Here is a 12,212-nt window from a genome sequence, read left to right on the forward strand (position 1 = left end):
CATCATAAGGAAACCTAGATTACATGTTTTTCAAGGGTAAACTGGCTTATTACAATGAAGTAACTCTTTGGCTGGTGTAAGTACTTTCTCAAAGGCTATCTCATTTGGCCAAACACTAAAAGTTGCATTGCCTGACATTTAGAATTCACTGCAGTCACAATTCCTATCCAGAGTAGATTAAAAATAATTATAGCTTAATGTGATGTCTAGCCTACACATTCAATACAAGTATCAATTGAGACTGCAGAAATAAAATAAATTCAGGCTGCTTGCCAACGGATGCTCCTAGAACTAATAAATCATTCTCTTCCCTTGAAAAGTGCAGGTGGAATTAAAATTGATTATCTACACTATCAGAGGACATTGTGTATAGCCTATCATGTTCTTCCACATCCTTATTACTAATCTTTTAGGGAACATAATTTTGATACTGGTAGCTACCATATTAGGTATCTGAATCTATTACAGTGTATCATAAATTCATGTTCTCTTTAGGAGAGGGTGCCATGTTTGTTACCAGTTTATGCATTAAATTGAGCTTTTAAGAGATGCTGAAACACCTGTAAAAGCAGCACAACCATCTGAACCCACTAGGAGAATAATTCTTTCTTACATCAAGCATATCTCAAAACCCATCAAGAGGCTATTTACTAATTCTTAGAATAACTGTAGCATATATGCAAATAAATGCCCTCCAAAGTATATTAAGCAAATATAAGGACCATGGAAGACAAATCAGAATCATTTACGAAATAAATGCATGGAATGGGAACACCACTGTAAAGGACAAAGCTAGAAGGTTACCTGAATGCATTCATGACCACTACTTGGCAGATAGAAGATACCTACAACACATTAATTTCACAGACAACCTCTGTATCCTTCTAATTTTAGTGTATGGGCTGCCGAAGTGAGCACACAATTTCCAAGTCAAGGAATACATATATATTCCCTGAAGCACACCCTTCTTATACAAATTAGCCATCAACATAGGCTTAGCCACAAAATTCAAAAGTAATACTCAAACAAAAAAATGCACAACACACAACACAACAGTCTCTTTATCCCACATTTATTAATATACACCCAAGTAAGTGAGAGATGCACTGCACCAGCACAACAAGAACCGGATAGCAATGTGTCCATCAAAATAGAAAACCCAATAGTGCTGCCCATCCAATCTCATTCAAGAGTAGCACAGTAGGCAATTTTGTGTTTTATAGTTACCCACATACTTGCAGATCATAACTAATGAGATGGTCTCTGAGGTGATTATAGAAAATCCTCAACTTACAATGACTATTGAGCCCAAATTTTCTGCTGCTAGTGAGACAGTTGTTAAGTAAATTTTGCCACATTTAATGACTTTTCTTTCCACAGTTGTTTAAGTGAATCATGCAGTTGTTCACTTATTATGTGGTTGTTAAGTGAATCTGGCCTCCCTATCAACTTGGCTTGTCAGAAAGTCACAGAAGGAGATCACATGATGCCAGGACACTGCAACTGTCATAACTATGACTCAATTGCCAAGTAGCTAAATTTTGATTATGTGACAATTAGGATGCTGCAACGGTTGTAAGTTTGAAAAATAATCATAAGTCACTCTTTTCAGTGTTTTTGTAATTTTGAACAGTCACTAAATGAACTGTTGTAAGTCTAGAACTACCTGTAAAAGTCTGTGTCAACCATCCCATTTGGCACATCCAAAAACAGAAATTCCTGGCCCGTAGGAACTACCAAGAGTAAAACTTTATTTATAGATCATTTAGGCACAGCAGAAGAAAAGTCACCTGTGACATTTTCCCACAAGAAGCCACATAGGTAAAACCCCTTTTCACACCTGAGCCACCCACAGTCAATTGCCCCCCCCCAATTACACTCACTTCTTTTGTTTTGGAAAAATAATTCTGTGCTAGCTGGTATTTCTGAGAACTTGTCTTTGGTGGGTATCTCATCTCTGGCAGCAGAAGGATCTCAAGCATTCCTTAGCCTCCCCACACCTTAGGATTTAGTAACCATACCACCACTATTTCTGTTTAGTAAATTGTGAGCTGGAAGTTGATGCAGGCAATGAAGAAAACAAGTCATCTTTGACAGTCTGCAAAACAAACAAACAAACAAAAATAGCTCACACTCAGAGAACTCCTATGATCTAACATCCTAACCCAACACATATACTTTTTTAAAAAATAAGCATGATGCCTTCTCAATATTCTCTATAAAAATCATGAGTAGACAATGTAGAAGGATAATTTTGTCATGTTTATGAAAAATGATTCTCCTACTTTATGGGATGACTTCCCACAAAATGCAGGAACCGTGGGAAAGAGAGGCTGCCAAAGGTGCAAAATTAAAAAAAAGGACACTCATACATGCCCTTTGACTACATTGAATTAAATAAGTGAGAGAATACAACATTCCATCCATCAGAATTTAACTGATATATTGTCTTCCTCTGGAAAAAAATATTTGAAGTAAAATTCTAATGAGAAGAAAAATGTTATAAGAAAATATATTAACTGGCTAAATTGAAAAGTACCTTCATAGATCAAATTCTTGTAATTATGATTTCAAAATATGATGGGTTGATTAAAACTTTCTGAAAATATTAGGAAAACAGTTTTTTTCAGTGAATTTGGTTGGTGATTCACTGTCCACCTTTTCTAAAGCAACACGGACTCATTTTTTCCTCAGTTCAAACCTGCCAAGTTAAAGTGCTAAAATACTACAATGTACATTTAATTGGATTAGGGTATTTAAGTGTGGGAGATTGGTTTTGCTGAAAATTAATAAATTAATATAATAGCTTTAAAAATCCCTAAAATGAGAAATACAAGTAGTCCTTGATTTACAACAGTTTATTTAGTGACTATTCAAAGGTACAACTGAAAAAAGTAATTTATGACTGTTTTTCACACTTACAATTGTTGCAGCATCCCCATGGTCACATAATTAAAATTCAGATGCTTGGCAACTGACTCATATTTATGAGAGTTGCAGTGTCCCATGGTCATGTGCTTAACTTTCGTGACCTTCTGGCAAAGTCAATTGGGAAGCCATTAACAGTCAAGTTACTAACTGAACAACTGCAGTGATTCTTTCTGCAAGCAAGGTCATCAAATGGGGTAAAGGTCACTTAACAAATGTCTCAATTAACAACAAAATTTTTGAGCTTGGTTGTTATCATAAGTTGTTGTACAATCATTCAAACTTGATTATCACTAATCAACTACTTAGAAATAAATTTTCAATTAGATTACCCTTATCTGTACAAATATCTTTCGGTACATAATACCTAAAATAAAAAACAGTTAGAAGATTTCACTGGGATTTACAGTGACAAAAAAAAGTAGACAAGGGAGAATGTCTCCCAAAAAAGAAACAATCAAACAGCAAAGAAGGAAATGGTGGGAAGAGACTAGGAAAAACCCTGGGGAAAACTACTAGAATAATAAAATTAAAAGTGAGAAAAAGGATTTTGAAGAAAAGATACAATAATTAGAAGGAGGAGGAGGAGGAGGAGGAGGAGGAGGAGGAGGAGGAGGAGGAGGAGGAGGAGGAGGAGGAGGAGAAGAAGAAGAAGAAGAAGAAGAAGAAGAAGAAGAAGAAGAAGAAGAAGAAGAAGAAGAAGAAGAAGAAGAAGAAGAAGGGGAGGAGGAGGAGGAGGAGGAGGAGGAGGAGGAGGAGGAGGAGGAGGAGGAGAAAAAGAAGAAGAAGAAGAAGAAGAAGAAGAAGAAGAAGAAGAAGAAGAAGAAGAAGAAGAAGAAGAAGAAGAAGAAGAAGAAGAAGAAGAAGAAGGGGAGGAGGAGGAGGAGGAGGAGGAGGAGGAGGAGGAGGAGGAGGAGGAGGAGAAGAAGAAGAAGAAGAAGAAGAAGAAGAAGAAGAAGAAGAAGAAGAGAGGAGGAGGAGGAGGAGGAGGAGGAGGAGGAGGAGGAGGAGGAGGAGGAGGAGGAGGAGGAGGAGGAGGAAGAAGAGGAAGAAGAAGAGGAAGAAACAACTAGGAGAATGGGGGGAAAGAAGAAAATTAATAAGAAGTGGAATCTGTTAGAGATCAAGAGAAAATGTTTAGAGGAGGAGGAAGGGAAAGAAGAGATATATTAGTAGATTAAAGGGAATAGTATTAAGATTGTTAATGCTAGTTAATTAAGATATAAGGAAATTATAGTAATATTGTTAATTGTGGATAAATAATTAAGTTAAATGTTCCCTATGTTAAAACTGAACTTGAGGATGTATGTTGCTTATAGTAAAATAGACCTAAATAGACCAACAGATGAAATATGAAATGATAACTTGGTTTAACTTTGAAGGGGCAATTAGTGATATTGTTTATATACTAAAAGGAAAATAAGTATAAGATGAAAAATATAGAAAGAAAATAATATGGCTGAAATTGGAAACAAAACTATGATGTAAAATGGATTGTATATATGAGACGATGTAAGAAAAGACCCAGACAACACTTTGTTTCTAAAATATGTCAAAATTTGTAATAAAAATAAAACCTAGAAATAAAAAAAAAATGACTCAGTCTTCCATCCTTCCAGAATCAGCAAAATGAGGACCCAGATTGTTGGGGAAAATATGCTGAGAGGGCTGGAAAACACTGTGAAGCAATATATAAATCTAAGTGTTATTGATATTCTCTAGTTATTGCTACAAGTGTAGTTCTGGTCAAGTGATGTGAGCAAAGGTCATCACAGTTCTTAGTGACTTTTGAGTTTGCTTAAAACTGATTGATGGTCTTTGGAAGATCTCTCCTGATTTGGATTATGAGAATAATCCTTAAAGGGTAATGTGACTAGTCCGTTATTCTCATACAAGACTTAGAAAACTCAGCATGGAAGGGAATGCATGAGAAACGGGTTTTCATATGGATTGATATGGAAACTGGAGCCTTTTTAAGGCAATGCTCTGCACTCAGAAGTAAGGGGCATAAAGGCTAAAATCTGTGATATAAATGCAATTCAAATGTGCTGTGCTTCAGCTCAAATGCTCACAGGCTGAATATTTAGTAGAATAAAAAGAAAAGGATGGGTTTGATAGGAATTGTCAATCTTTTTATGTGATTTCATACAGGGCCCTGGGGATTTTAGGAGGAAGGAAATTATTTGCATTCTGAATTACAGCTAGTAATTATAGTCAATAGTAATCCTCCCATTTATTCAATTCTTAAGATTCTTATCTAACATGCAATGTTTCCAATGTTTCCAGGCAACTGCATATATTTAGTAGCACTATCTGCATTTCAAAAATGATTTTTTTTAAAAAATCACCCTGTAACATGCACAAGTACATCATCTTTCTGTTATTCATTAAAACCACCCATTAGAGCTTCATATGCAGCTGAAAAAAGATGGCATTGCTTTAAGAAGTTATTTCACAAAGGTTAGTATGACTCATAAAGCAACTCTTTATGTGCTTCAAGACTTGTAAAAAAATATACAATCCACTATTTTAATGATCAATTAAGGAGTTATTTGTTAGTACACACATTTCATAATGTATTCTTAATACTTCAATAATATTGGATTTAATTTATAAAAACTCATTTTCAGATTGACCAAATATGTTCAAATTAACATAATAAATTACATTATTTCCTAATCCAGCAAAAAGTGTTAAAATAACAAAAAAAAAACCTAAGCAGAAGCCATAACAGATGCTTGTCACATTTTATTACATGTTTAGTTTTATAATTATAAAGTTTTGATGTAAATAAGAGGATTAGCTGATGAGATCTAAATGAGAGAACAAAGAAAGAATGGTGAATCTTACCTTATGTTTAGCTAGAATCTTCCATATATAAGTGACTATGCCATCTTTGTGTTGTTTTGTGTCCTACTCTTAATATTGTGAGTTAATATTTTCCAGCTCAGACCCATCCAGATCAATAGTCTGAAGTATTCTTGTTCAGATCAAACCCATTAATGATGAAATAGATGAATGTGTTAAGAGAAAAAAAATATTCTGGTGAAAGAGTAACTATTGTGACTAAGTATTGTACACACATTGTACTATTATGTTTGTTATATAGGCAGGAACTCAGACGGATGCCGTGAGGCGAATTCAAACTAGCTTTATTTACAAACAGCAAAAGTACAGCGTACAGGAGAGAAGCGGGAGCTGTCCCTGCCTGACAGCTATTTATATGGAGCTGTCAAGCAGGGAGGCCAATCAGGATGCGAGGATTGCCCGCGTTCAGCCAAGCCGCGTCTTGACCAATCAGACACGGCCTGGCTGTTGCCGGCAGACTCAGGGGAAACTCCTGACGTCATTGCCAGGACTCTACAATGTTTTATTCCTGATTTGCTGAATCCGTGGTGGCACAGTGGTTAGAATGCAGTAATGCAGGCTAATTCTGCTGAATGCCAACTGCCAGCATTTTAGCAGTTCGAGACTCACCAGCTCAAGGTTGACTCAGCTTTCCATCCTTCCAAGGATGGCAAAATGAGGACCCAAATTGTTGGGGAAAATATACTGACTCTGTAAACTGCTTAGAGAGAGCTGTAAAGCACTATGAAGCAGTGTACATAAGTCTAAATGCTATTGCTATTTGTTCATTAAGCCACAATTAGTTGGATTCACACTTCATGCTAAAACCATAACCCATGATTATGGTTAGTTAACAAATGACTATCATAGATTCATAAATTAAACATATCAGTCTAAACCATAAATAAATTATAGTTTTATTACTAAATGGTAATAAAATTAGTGAGCTTGACATTAATTGCTCAACCTGTGGCCAATATTGTAGCTGGGGCTAAACTTCAGGCAGTAACACAGAGTCCCACGATCAATGTTCCTCCCTGAGAAAAAAAAATAATGCAGGGAAATAAATGTATTTCTAGCTTGTTGTTAATGCAAAAACCAACCACCACCACTTCCTTTCTTTTTATCTGATTGTAAAGAATATTATACTTTTAGGAGTGATTGTATTTATGGATACTATGTAAGTAGTATCTATAAGTAATACTGTATACATTACTTTTTAAAGGTTTCCGCAGTTCATGACTTTCATGAAGCTCAAGTATGATAATGACTTAACAGTATCACAGCCTAAAGAACTATATTATTAATGGATCAAATAGTATACTATATAAGGATTAATGCTCTGTAAATATTCTATGGAAAAAAACACAAATCTCTCAAGACCAATGTCCATCATGGTCAGTATCCAATATATCTTTGGATACTCATCAAGCCCCTTGCTTTACCTGTTTTTTTGAAAGAGAGATAACAAAGTTAATATTTTCCTATGAAAACAGCAGAATATGTTAATACAAAAAGTATAAAACAAAAAATATGAAAAAACCACTAATATAACATGAACTTTTAAAATCAAAACTAATCATTAAAAAATTCTTTAGAGGATGTGAATCTGTGACCTTCTTCAATTAAAACACGAAGTCTTTAACTGAGCAATAATCATGTGAAAAAGTAAGGTGATTTTTCCTTCCATAATGTTCATTGCTAAAGGGAATGAGTGAATAAAACTCAAAGTGAGTGAGACCACCAGACAAAAGTTTGCTTGTTGTCACTTTTTACCTTCATAAAATTAAACTATTTTCATCTCAGAGTGTTTGCGTGTATCTTTAATCTTTAGCTATAACAAGGGTTGAAACTGGTTGATTAAAACTTTGGCACAAGGCAGGCAAACCGCTTTGATTAATCCTAAATCTTCATTCCGTGACATTTTAATCAAAATAATATAAAATTTTATTAAATAGCATATATAGTGCAATGACACTAGCTTGAATAAATAAATAACAGGACTATATGAAGTAGACTATACAGTTGAATTGCAAGTTTGCTAACCAAACTTATGCTGACCTGAAAATCTCCTATTCATCTCAAGGTCAAACTATATGTTATTTCAAAGAACTAACTACCTCTGTGACTGGTGAGGCCTATATAACTTTAGCAGAAAAGTTTATTACTCCCATGTGGGTAGTGTAGGTAATCATGTGAGTAGTCAAAGCCTAGTGTCTAGCAAGCTACATCCTATTACACTGGCAGAGGATCAGAGAGCAAGTGTATTGGGAAGACAAAGGCAGCAAGGAAGCCCCTTGAGACTAGCAATTTCCCAGACAAAAAGCAGGCAGAAGGAGAAAAGAAAGAAAGGATGCAAGGAAATGTCTAATGAGCTACATCCCACTGCCCTTTATGGTCAGTTGATGTCAGCAAGGTAAGCAAGGTGAACAACCAGAAGCAGCACACATTTCAGATATATTCATTCTTTTTGTAAAATAAGATAACAGAACATTAAATTACTGTCAAAGCTTCTCTCTGTCCTATCTTACACCAAACAATATCACAGTCGAATTTTTTTGAGTTTCTTTCTCATCCTTCCCACTTTTTCAGGACTGGATTGTTGTTTCTCCTCCCTTATTTTATTGTTCTCTTCCCCCTTCTAAAGGCCACATATACATTCTTTCACATGGATGGTGCGATGGTCGCATTTCCAAAATGTGACCATCCAAAATACAACAAACACACTTTTGAGACACTTAAATGAAAATTCAGATGGTTTACTTGTATTTGTGTTCCTATGTGGAAAATAAGATGAAACATAAGATACACAACCACATATGTTGCAAAAACATGATCAATTGAAGCATATAGGTGAGTGGGTGGGAGGATATAGTCAAAGGGAGGAAGATGAATATGAATTGGAACAGACAGTTAATGCCGCTGCATCCCAATGAAGTCCCAGTCCACATTATGGGCTTTATACTTTTCAGAAAGGAAAGATAATAAGACATGGTCACTTTTTTAAAAAGTGATAGATAATTCTAAGGGAATTAGGCTTATAAAACTTTAAAAATGGCATGAAACTGATTTTATACAGCAGGACGGTATCGTTAGGTCACGGCATTTTCAAAAATATTAACCACAACCCTCCTACTCTTTTTATTTAAAAAGGTTACATTCATACAAGTTCTTTGAAATCTTGTAACATTTCACCAAATTTATGAATTTTTTTTTTTATGCGCTCATGGTAGAATTCTGAAATCTTCCATTATATTTTTATATGCTTACAGAAGATTCCTAGGTTTTGATTGTCAGAATCCTCCAAGATGCATTAGTCTTCAAGATTTTGAATGCCTGTCAATGGAATTTGAAAAGTACTTATCCCAATGTAGAATTACCTTTCTGAAACACACATAAGGATGACGTCTTTTCCCAGTATATTGTAACATAGTTTTCAAAATAGCCAGGTAACATAGCAAAGTAGGGTTTTAAGTACTTAAAATTCAGATGGCCCGAGTGACCTATAGCACAATTTCTACAAAGCCTACACTTTATTGGATCATATTAAAACCTCAATTCATCCATTAATAGTTAAATCAATATACTCATGATGACAAGCGTAATTCAAACTAAAGATACCTTAAACCAGCGATGGCGAACCTTTTTTGGCTCACGTGCCACAAGTGGGGGGAGCGCGGGGGGGTCGTGTGCGGGCGTGCCACACCCATAATGCAACGCGCGATCCCCCAGTGCGCATGTGCGCACAACCCCCCCCCATTTTTACATGCTTTTTTCGCCCTCCCCAGGCTCCAGAGGCTTTATAGGAGCCTGGGGAGGGCGAAAAGAGCCTCCCCCGCCCCCCCGGAGACCCTCCGGAGGCTTCAGGGAACGTCCAGAGGCTTCCCTGAAGCCTTCGGAATGCTTAAAACGACCCTCCGAGCAACCCAGAAGTCACTTCCAGTTTGCTCGGAGGGTGGTTTTAAGCATTCCGAAGGCTTCAGGGAAGCCTCCGGACTGTCCCTGAAGCCTCCGGGGGAAGCGGGGGAGGCTCTTTTCGCCCTCCCCAGGCTCCTATAAAGCCTCTGGAGTCTGGGGAAGGCAAAAAAATAGCTTTTAAAAAGGTGAACTCAGCTGGCCAGCGCGCTCATGCGCGATGGCCAGCTGACAGGGCAGCACCTCACGTGCCCTGACAAATGGCTCCGCATGCCACTTGTGGCACGCGTGCCATAGGTTCGTCATCACGGCCTTAAACCTTAAACAGATGGGCAATCTAGATTTCAGAGAAAGCTAAGGTTTCCTGTTCTAGTCTAATCCAATTTAAATAAAAGGGTAAACAAAATCAAATCATCAAAATATCTGTAATCAAAGTTTCACCATTTAAAATATATACTGTGTAAGAGAAGTTAGAGAATTGGTGCTATATATTGCATTGGGTTGGGTTAACATTGAAGTTTATAATTTTGAGCCTCTTACTATGTCTCAAACTTTAGAAAATAAAGAAGATAGCTTTGATGAAAATATGTATATTCTGCTAGCTAAGCAAAAGGAAGTAAAGCATTTTTTAAAGTCCAGAACATTCCAGACAATATTCAGAAGTACCTCAGCAGATGCTTCCTTAATTTACCAAAATAAGAAGGCAAGATACAACACAATCTGACTTGCAAGATCCTGTTATTGTAATTCAATCTCACTAAAAGTTGGTTTAGCCATTCCATGGAGTTGATTTCATCATCCACCCATAGGGCTGTCATAATCCGATTAACTTCACAGGATTGTAATGGTGGTTAAAAATTAAAGAATGGGAATTCTTTATATGCGATTTTGAATGATAGCTTGGACATAATTAATTAACAACACATTTTATTGCTTTGCAGTTTATAAATTCTTCAAAAAAGGCAAGTCTGACTGACGGACTGGTTCAATCTATAGTTAGCCTTGGACCTATGACTACATCTCAAGTGCTTGATAACTAGCTTGCCTTTATGACCAGTTGCAATATTCTGCAATCACATGATCATGATTTGCTATGTTTTTTTGCTGGCTTCCAATTTTAAAAATGTCCATTTAGAAGAATTGGTTCTCACTTATGATCACAGCATTTGTTTAATGATTGCAAATTCTCTTAACAACCACTGCAAATAAAACTTAACATTGGATCCCATCTTGTAGGTGCCTTGAATTATGGCTGTAATGACTTACAACCAGAAATACAGTCCTGGTTGCAATAACTGAGTTAAGTCAAGAGCTATCTGACTTCTATTAGGAACTGGCAGCTTGTTCTTGCCTATAATTGAATGCACAACCCCGTTTCCTTGTGATAATGTAAGTTGGTTTCCCTGTTTAAAAAAAAATGTAAGTTATTAATATCCAAAAGGATTTTAAAATATTCCAGAAATCTCAATGTGGAAATTATTTATAGTAAATGTTACCTCATTGTGAAAAAAATCACTAATGCAAAATTGTTTCTTGCAGGAAAAGAGTTATTATAAAATTCCATATGGTAGATTCACATCAATCTCTACAGGGAATAGTATCATAAACTACTATTTTTGCTATAAAAATAACTATTAAAACCAAGACATGCACAAACAAGGTAATCTACCATAAATTTTGAGATAGCAAAATCCTAGAAATGTAAATTTATTCAACTCCCATTGCAATGTTAGCAATTTCCATAGCATTATTAGAAATCCTGCAGTTGCCTTCATTTGGCAATAGCTTATAAATATCGAGGATATGAGTCAGCATACAAATCCAGTCTGTGGTCGACAATCTGAAAGATTTTATAGCTCAAGGCTGTTTATTATTTGGTAAACTTGTAATGCAAGTTCACGTTTAGAAATTGCTGAGAGAACAACTTAACATAAGAATATGACCTTTGCTGGAATGTTCTACTTATTGGAGAATCTCCTTAGCTATTAAGGGTGAAATGTTTTTCTTTTAAGATTTATATCTCAGATACCTTAGATAATAAACAAACAAATAATATCAATACCTTAAATTGAGATGTCAAAATCAAAAATGCCTCAGTTTATCTCAGATAACTTTTACGTCATGGATTGAATTCAATGGGAATAGTCTGAGATGGCCTCAAAAAAAATGTTACATACTATAAGAGTGCCAACCTATCACCTAGAAATCACTGGTGCCTCATGGGGATAAGTTTTAATAAATTGACTTAAGAAGATAACTGCTATCTTTATCTTATCTTTATAAGAAGAAGCTTTATGCATTTCTGATAACTGCTAATATTAAATTGTATTTATTATATTAGCATCAACAACATCTAAATGAGGGTGATCCAGCAGAGCTAACACAATCCAGATTCCTTCAATCTATTTGAAACCAGGAAGGGTGTGTCTTTTTTATTAAGAGCCAGTTTTGCCAAGCAGTTAAGGCACCAAGCTAAAAACTAGGAGACTGTGAATTCTAGTCCAGTCACTTTTTCTTAGATC

Source organism: Natrix helvetica (assembly GCF_964273705.1).
Source record: "Natrix helvetica genome assembly, chromosome: Z".
Classification (NCBI taxonomy): Eukaryota; Metazoa; Chordata; class Lepidosauria; order Squamata; family Natricidae; genus Natrix; species Natrix helvetica.